Source organism: Hordeum vulgare, chromosome 7H (assembly GCF_904849725.1).
Source record: "Hordeum vulgare subsp. vulgare chromosome 7H, MorexV3_pseudomolecules_assembly, whole genome shotgun sequence".
Lineage (NCBI taxonomy): Eukaryota > Viridiplantae > Streptophyta > Magnoliopsida > Poales > Poaceae > Hordeum > Hordeum vulgare.
Genome location: NC_058524.1, coordinates 166,029,216 through 166,037,855, shown reverse-complemented (window position 1 = coordinate 166,037,855; position 8,640 = coordinate 166,029,216). Strand labels below are relative to the sequence as shown.

At 49.6% G+C, this 8,640-nt stretch overlaps 1 non-coding gene across 1 annotated transcript; it reads right to left on the bottom strand.

The window, feature by feature from the left end:
- Positions 1–7,819: 7,819 nt before the first annotated feature.
- On the bottom strand, positions 7,820–7,958 carry LOC123414450. Its single transcript, XR_006614416.1, has one exon. It is a non-coding gene; the product is annotated as a small nucleolar RNA Z247 (small nucleolar RNA).
- Positions 7,959–8,640: the final 682 nt, after the last annotated feature.

Genomic DNA, 8,640 nt, shown 5'->3' with positions numbered 1-8,640 from the left:
CCGCAAGCTTCTGTCTCTGCTAGATCCCATCTAGGGCACGTTCTAGTGCCCTGCCGGAGGGGCGATCGGATACGGAGGGCTTCTTCATCAACACCATGACCTCTCCGATGATGCGTGAGTAGTTCACCATAGACCTACGGGTCCATATATAGCTAGTAGCTAGATGGCTTCTTCTCTCTCTTGGACCTTCAATACAAAGTTCTCCATGATCTTCATGGAGATCTATCCGATGTAATCTTCTTTTGCGGTGTGTTTGTCGAGATCCGATGAATTGTGGATTTACGATCAGATTATCTATGAATCTTATTTGAGTTTCTTATGATCTCTCTTATGCATGATTTCATATCCTTGTAATTCTCTTCGAGTTGGGGTTTTGTTTGGCCAACTAGATCTATGATTCTTGCAATAGGAGAAGTGCTTGGTTTTGGGTTCATACCGTGTGGTGACCTCACCCAGTGATAGAAGGGGTAGCGAGGCACGCATCGTGTTGTTGCCATCAAGGGTAAAAAGATGGGGTTTTCATCATTGGTTTGAGTTTATCCCTCTACATCATGTCATCTTGCTTAAGGCGTTACTCTGTTCGTCATGAACTCAATACACTAGATGCATGCTGGATAACGGTCGATGTGTGGAGTAATAGTAGTAGATGCATAAAGTATCGGTCTACTTGTCTCGGACGTGATGCCTATATGTATGATCATTGCCTTAGATATCGTCATGACTTTGCGCGGTTCTATCAATTGCTCGACAGTAATTTGTTCACCCACCATAATATTTGCTATTTTGAGAGAAGCCTCTAGTGAACACTATGGCCCCGGGTCTACTCCACACCATATTTTCAGCCTTACTCTTTTTCTTCGTTGCACTTTCCGCCTACAGATCTCACTTTGCAATAAATCTTGAAAGGATTGACAACCCCTTTATAGCGTTGGGTGCAAGCTATTTTGTGTTTGCGCAGGTACTCTGGACTTGACGAGATTCTCCTTCTGGATCGATACCTTGGTTCTCAAACTGAGGGAAATACTTACTGCTCCTGTGCTGCATCACCCTTTCCTCTTCAAGGGAAAATCCAACGCAAGCAAGTCACTGTCAACGTGTCAATTTCTGGTGTTGTTGTTTGAGAAGTAGCAAGTACTCATCCAAAATACTCACAAGTCTTACATCAGAACTATGCTAAGTTTGCATCAGTATCAAAGAAGGGGGTTATATGTGGACTGACTGCAGCAATGCGAGAATAAGGAGAGAAGGCGTAGTCCTATCAAAGACTAGCATCTTCAGGGTCTTGCAGCAATAGACGAGAGTAGAACAGGTGTAACACAATTAACAGTCATATTGTTGCAGCAATATTACAATGAGGTCACGCCCAGAGATTGTCCCTCGACTCCCTGCGAGGAAGCAATCCCGGGGCAACTAAATCCAGTTAAGTAACAGTTGTAGTTGTATAAGATCAGGGCACAACTCCAAGTCGTCCTGTAACCGTGGACACGACTATTCGAATAGATAAGTTCTTCCCTGCATGGGTGCACAACATATTCCCCGACACGCTCGATAACACTTTGGCCGGACACACTTTTCTGGGTCCTGCCCGGCCTCAGAATATCGACACGTCACAGCCCCACCTAAGGTCAGCACAGAGGCCAGACCGCCAGTCTAACTCCTAAGCACAGAGGGTTCATGGGCCCACTTGCCCTCCGCGCTCCTGCATGATGCAAGGGCGGCCAATGTCAGTCCTAGCACCCCTTAATACAAGAGCGATGCATCTCGGGACCACTCGGGCGCGCACCGCTACATCGCTGACGTCTGAAGAGCTTCGGCTGATACCGCGACGTCGAGTACCCATAATTCTTCCCATGTAGACGGTTAGTGTGTAATAAGGCCTTCCGACCAACCCAGATCAAATACCCAAATCCATTATCATTTTAATTAAGTTCAACGGCACAACCACGCGGGAATCCACCCGCCTAACATCTATTCATCAAAGATCTCAGTGACATGGTCGAGTAACTGTGTGGTTGTAACACCGGGGGGAATCCGAGGTATCACCCTCGTTGGATTCCGAACGATGTATCCGTCAAGGTGGACTTAGAGGAATCACCCTCGGGGGTCCCACACTTGAGGGGTTGCACGACAGAGGCATCATCGGGAATGGCGAAAGAGGAATCACCCTCGATAACCACGACCAACTAGTTGTACTACAGAGATATCATCAGGAGTACTTAGCGAGGTGTCACCCTCGGTACCCGATATTATCTTTGTAGCGTCGCACAACTAAGGGGGCGTAAGTGTTGTGCCAGATGTGGCTCGTCGATCAGGGATCGAGATTTGAAACAAAGCGGGGCAACTAGACTATGGGGTCAGAGGGGAAGACTGCTCCACCTATACTAAACAGTTTAAAGGTGTAGTACTGAAAGTAGCAGTTCATCAAAAATAGGCTATGCATCAGATATAGGAGCTAACTACAACAGTAGCAAAATACTAATGCAAGCATGAGGGAGAAAGACATAGGCGATATCTGGATGATCAAGGGGGGGTTTGCTTGCCTTGCTGCTCTGTGGCAAAAGGTTGGTCGGCAAGGTCGTAGATGTACCCGGCAGCAGCGTCAGTCTCGGGGTATACCGGTAAGAAGAGGGGGAAGAAACAATAAATAATAGCAACGGTGCAACACGATGCATGACATGGCAAGATGCAGGCTAGGCATGAGCTAACGCAGTAAGATCCGTCATAGATGGATCGGAAGAATATCTGATGATATTTTCCGGGTCTGTGGCTACTACCGGTCACACGGAAAACGATGGAAAAGTTCCACGTTTGCTATGCTAGGGACGAGTGACACACGAATGGACTGTGTATCCGGGTTCGTCTCGTTCTGCTGATCAACTTTCATGTTGAAAATATTTTGATCTGGCTTACGATTTATTTTATATTAATCTTTAAAGTTTTATTCAATAATTATGAGTTAAAAACAGATTTAGTTAATTTGATTAAATGAAATTATGACATGAGCATGATGTCATGCTGACATCGGGAGTCAACTGACCAGTGGGTCCCGTGCGTCATAGACTCAGTTTTTAATTAGGGTTAATTATTAATTATTCAGATTAATTTAGTGGGGGACCCACGTGTCATACTCCAACTATCCTAATTACTTAATTATCCATTTAATTAATTAACTAATTAAGTAAATAATATATCTAATTATTTATTTATTAAAAAACATATTTTTATTTTTATTTTTCTCAGTGCATGTGGGGCCTCCCTCTCAGTGAGAGTGGGGGGGTTGGCCACACCGGTAAGTGGCATACGGTCACACCACAATTTACACACCCACACATATTTGCATATAATGTATTTTTCCTTTTTACATACATGTATGCATACACAATACATACACACATACATAGAGGATACATACATACGTATAATACATACACAATACATAATACATACATGCTTTTTATTTTATTTTCTTTCATCTCTAACCTCTGTGTTACAGCCATCTCTCTCAACACACACATCTCTCTCAACAAAGAGAGGGAGGAGGAAACCTCCACCTCCATGAACCCAACGGCGCCGGAACGCGGCGGTGATCGCCGGAACGGAACCGGGAGAGGGAGGAGGAGAGGATGGCCGGGGCCAGGAGCTCACCGGCATTGACGGGAGGGCCCGGTGTAGCCGGAGTGCACGGGAAGTCGGTGCGGTTCCGGCGAGGAGGATCTCCCTGTGATGGTGACGACGTTGGGGAGTCGCTCCCGAGCCGGTGGTGGTGAACCCGGCGGCGGGGCGGCGGGGCGGAGAGCCGCCGTGGCCGGAGGGGCCCCGGCCGAGAGCGTCGGTGGGGAGCTTCGGCAGGGAGGTGCGCCGTGGCCGAAGGGGGTGAGGGAGGTCGCTAGAGGGGAGAGGGGGGCCGCCGGGGTTCGGGATCGAACCAGGGGAGTGGAGGGGTGGTAGCGAGGCGTTCCAAGCGCCGGTGACGGGAGTGGTGGACCTGGCGTTCGCGGGGAAGAGGCCAGGGGCTAGGGAGCTGGTGAGGGTGAGGTGGAGTCGGTGGGATTTGGGGAGAGGACGGAGGCGCGGCGCCAGGTGGGGTGGGGGCGCCGTGAGAGAGGGAGGGCGCGGTGGAGGCAGGCGCAAGGGAGAAGGAGGCGCTCGATGGGAGGACGGCGGGGCCAGGCACGAGGGAAGTGGAGCGGGCGATGTGAGCTGGCGCTCGGAGGGGAGCCTGCGCGGGGGAGCGCTAGCGCTCGAGGGGAAAAGGTGGGTAGCGACGAGGCCAGAGGTGGCGGTGCGATGGAGGGAGTGGGGAGAGGCTGGTAGCGCTTAGGGTTTGGGGGGGTTTATACCCCCCCCCCCACCCCCGTTATAGTGGGCTGGTTAGATGGGCTGGTTGGGGGCCGACCCAGTAGGTGGGGAGGGTCTTTTTTTCTTTTCTTTTCAGATTCTGTTTTTTTCTTTTCTTTTTATTTATCTATTGACAATTTGTCTTTCTTTACTTTAGCAAAACTAAATCCCCTCAAATTTAATAATTCTTAGAGGAAAATTTCATAAATAATATTTGACAAACATCGAACATTATTATTTCTGCATTCGAAAACTTTCAGCCATTGACTTAATTTAAATATGATAATTGCTTTGATTTTTATTAAGTGACAATTTATTTTAGATAAACTTGAGGACGTGGGAGAATTAGTGTGTGGTTAATGTAGCTTAAGTTACCGGGGCGTCACAGCTGCGGTACTCAGTAGCATCATCAGAATAGAGCAAACCACCGTCAAGAGCTGATAGCTTGTCTGTGGCAGACATAGGAGTCATAGCGGGCTTGCATTGCAACATACCCGCACGATGTAAGAGATCCTGAGAATATTTCTGCTGAGTGAGACTCAGACCGGTGTGTGAAGGGATAACCTCAAGGCCCAAAAAGTAGTGTAGTCTCCCAAGATCCTTAACAGCAAAATCAGCACCTAGAGAGGACACAAGCCGGTCTGCAGCATGGATCGATGAGCTAACAAGTATGATGTCATCTACGTACACCAAAATGTACATAGTCACCTCAGGTCGCTGAAGAATAAACAAGGACGTATCAGCTGTAGATGGCACGAAACCATGTGCACGAAGAGCAGCTCCAAGTCGTGTGTGCCACGCACGAGGGGCTTGCTTCATACCATAGAGGGCTTTGACAAGGCGATAGAGATGATGTGGTTGAGCAGGATCAACAAAACCTGGTGGCTGACGCATATATACCTCTTCCTCAAAAACTCCATGAAGGAAGGCATTCTGAACATCTAGCTGACGAAGCGACCATCCACGAGTAACAGCTAATGAAAGAAGAACACGATCGTGGTAGGCTTGATGACAGGACTGAATGTGTCTTCATAATCCAGGCCATGCCTTTGTTTGAAACCTTTAGCAACCAATCGTGCCTTGTACCTTTCAATAGAGTCATCATCATGTTTCTTCACCTTGAACACCCATTTAGAATCAATAACATTGACACCCGATGGAGGTGGAACCAGGCGCCAAGTATCATTCTTCTGAAGAGCATGAATCTCCTGCTCCATGGCAGCATGCTAGTGTGGAATGTCCAATGAAGCTCAGAAATGTCTCGGTTCAGCCATAGGATCAGCCTTACTGTGAGCAAGATAGGCCGCTATCCATGCAACACTCCCATCAATGCACTTAATAGGCTTGACGATGCCGCTCTTACTGCGCGTGTGAGGGCGCAGTACAACAGGTGCAGGCGAAGAGGAAGTAGCCTCCGCAGCTGCTTCTGGAGACGAGTTGGTGGCGACATGCAGCTCCAGCTGGGGCAAGGACAGTGATGAGGAGACCGGAGAGGATCGGTCCAACCTAGGTGAGGTGGGAACCGGAGAGGCAGCCGGCCCAGGCGACAGCACTGCGCGCTCAGTTGGGGTAGACGAGTCCAACAGATCGGCCGCTGGACGTGCATGGGACATGCACGCACGCTCGTCGCCAGCATCGGCTGCAGCTGGAGCTGGGAGAGGCGAGGCCGACGTAGCAGCGACGGCTTCGGTCAGGCCGACGAGGTCGGTGTAGTAGGTGCAGCTGGCGCAGCCACAGCCCCAGCATCATCAGCATCATCGAGGAGCTCAAGTCGATCACCCCTTCCAATCCCTACACCATGGTTAGGAAAAAATAGAGGAGAATATGCAGCATCTTCATATTGATCAGGCATAACCGGAAAAGAGTGTAATGAAGCGGTGGTTGTGTCAGTGGATGGCGAGGGAAGTGTGGAAAACGGGAAAACAGTCTCATCAAACACAACATCACGGGATATGTAAACACGATTTGTCAGAATGTGGAGACACTTGTATCCTTTGTGAAGAGGACTATACCCTAGAAACACACACTTTGTAGATCGATAAGCAAGTTTATGAGTATTGTATGGTCGGAGACATGGCCAACACGCGCAACCAAAAGCTTTGATAAGAGAGTAATCTGGAGTTTCATGTAGTAGCACTTCTATAGCAGATTTCATGCAAAGCAGTCGTGTAGGGAGCCTGTTTATCAAAAAACAAGCAGTAACAGAAGCATCACTCCAGAACCGTAACGGCACACATGCATGTGCAAGTAGTGTTAAGCCAGTTTCAACTATGTCACGGTGCTTACGCTCAGCTGCACCGTTCTACTGATGTGTGTGAGGGCTGGAGACATGATGCGAGATGCCAAGTTTCTGAAAGAAGGTGTTGAGATTGCGATACTCACCCCCCCCCCCCCAATCAGATTGAACATGGAGAATTTTGTGCTTGAGCAATGTCTCAACATGTGCTTGAAATTCCATAAACACATGAAACACATCTGATTTTCGCTTAATAAGATAAATCCATGTAAAGCGACTGAAAGCATCAATGAAACTAACATAGTAGTTGTGCCCACTAATAGAATTCTGGGTATGACCCCACACATCCGAAAACACAAGTTCAAGAGGAGCTTTAAAAACACGACTCGATACAGAGAAAGGTAACTGATGACTCTTGCCTTGTTGACAGGCATCACACACTAAAAACTCCTTATTTTTCGACTCAACAGGAAGACTATGGCGATGGAGAACATGGCGCACAATGGGAGTGGCGGGATGACCGAGGCGGGAGTGCCACTGCGACGATGACACCTGGACACTACTGAAGACATGAGAAGCAGATGGCACATCGAGAGCATAGAGGCCATCGCGAAGTCGACCACTAAGAAGAACGTCCATCGTGACCAGGTCCTTAACAAAAAAACGAAAAGGATGAAACTCAACCAACACATTGTTGTCAAGAGTTAATTTGGGAACTGAGAACAAACTACGTGTAACTGATGGAACATGAAGAATATTATGGAGACGCAAGGTTTTAATGGTATGGGAGAGTAGATATGCCTGGCCAATATGTGAGATGTGCATACCTGATCCATTGGCAGTGTGGACTCGATCCTGACCAGTGTAGGGCTGGCGAGTAGCTAGCTTATCTAGCTGGTTCGTCAGGTGATCCGTCGCGTCGGTGTCCTGTGTAGCTAGAGCAGCTTGCTTCTCGTTGCCTTTCCCATTGTTCCCAAGGCCAAGGAAGTCACGCTTGAAGAGACGATGGCAGCGAGATGCCATATGCCCCTCGATGCCACAGAGCTGGCACTCAAGCCGGCAACCATAAGCCTGGCAGTGCAGCCGCTTGCGCCCAGCAGCGAGAGGAGCGGGAGCACGCGGACGGGGATGAGTCGGTGATGGCGACGGGAACTGCTTGGCACCACGAGACCCCCCCACGATGGGCAGCATTAGCGGAGGGAGCATCTGTATAAACCCCAATAGAGCGACGAGCAGAGAGGCGTTGTTCCGTGCTAAGGAGGCGCGCATAGAGATCGCGGGGCGGCAAAGGCGTGTCATGTCCATGAATGCTTTCCACAAGGGAGTCATAATCCTCATCAAGACCATTGAGAATGAATGAGGTGAAATCCTCATCACCGAGAGGCTTCCCGATGGATGACAGCGTATCAGCCAGATTCTTGACCTTGTTGAAGAAGGCAGTGACAGAGAGATCATGCTTCTTGATTCCACCTAGTTGGTTACGAACGGCGGATGCCCGTGCCAGGGACTGCGAGGAGAAGCTGGAGTCAAGAGTGGTCCAGGCATCCTTTGAAGTTGCAGCAAAGACCACCATGCCATCCATAGAAGGAGTGAGCGAGGACTGTATGGCGCCGAGAATAGCCTAATCCTGAGCTATCCACCGTCGGTGAGCCGGGTTAGGCAACATAACAGAGCCACCATGAACCGAGGGCATTGGAACTTCGGCCGGAGGGCACGTAGCGTCCCGTCAACATACCCCTCAAGGTAGTGATTGCGCATCAGCGGCAACACCTGAGCGCGCCACAGGAGATAGTTGTCGGCAGATAGCTTCACGGACACCAGATGGGCAAAGTGAAACGGCCCTGGATCAGCCACCGGCGCGGAAGGCTGCGAGTCATACGGCGACGGGGCACTGTACGACACCAGCGCATGAGCCGAGGGAGACGCACGGTAGTGTTGAGGATGCCCGTAGGGCAGCAGCGGTGGTGTGGTGCAGGGTGCACCATACGAGGCCTCGTAGGGCGCTGTGGAGATTGGCGCATGAGGCGCCAGAGACGGCACGACGTACGGCACAATATACAGCCCAC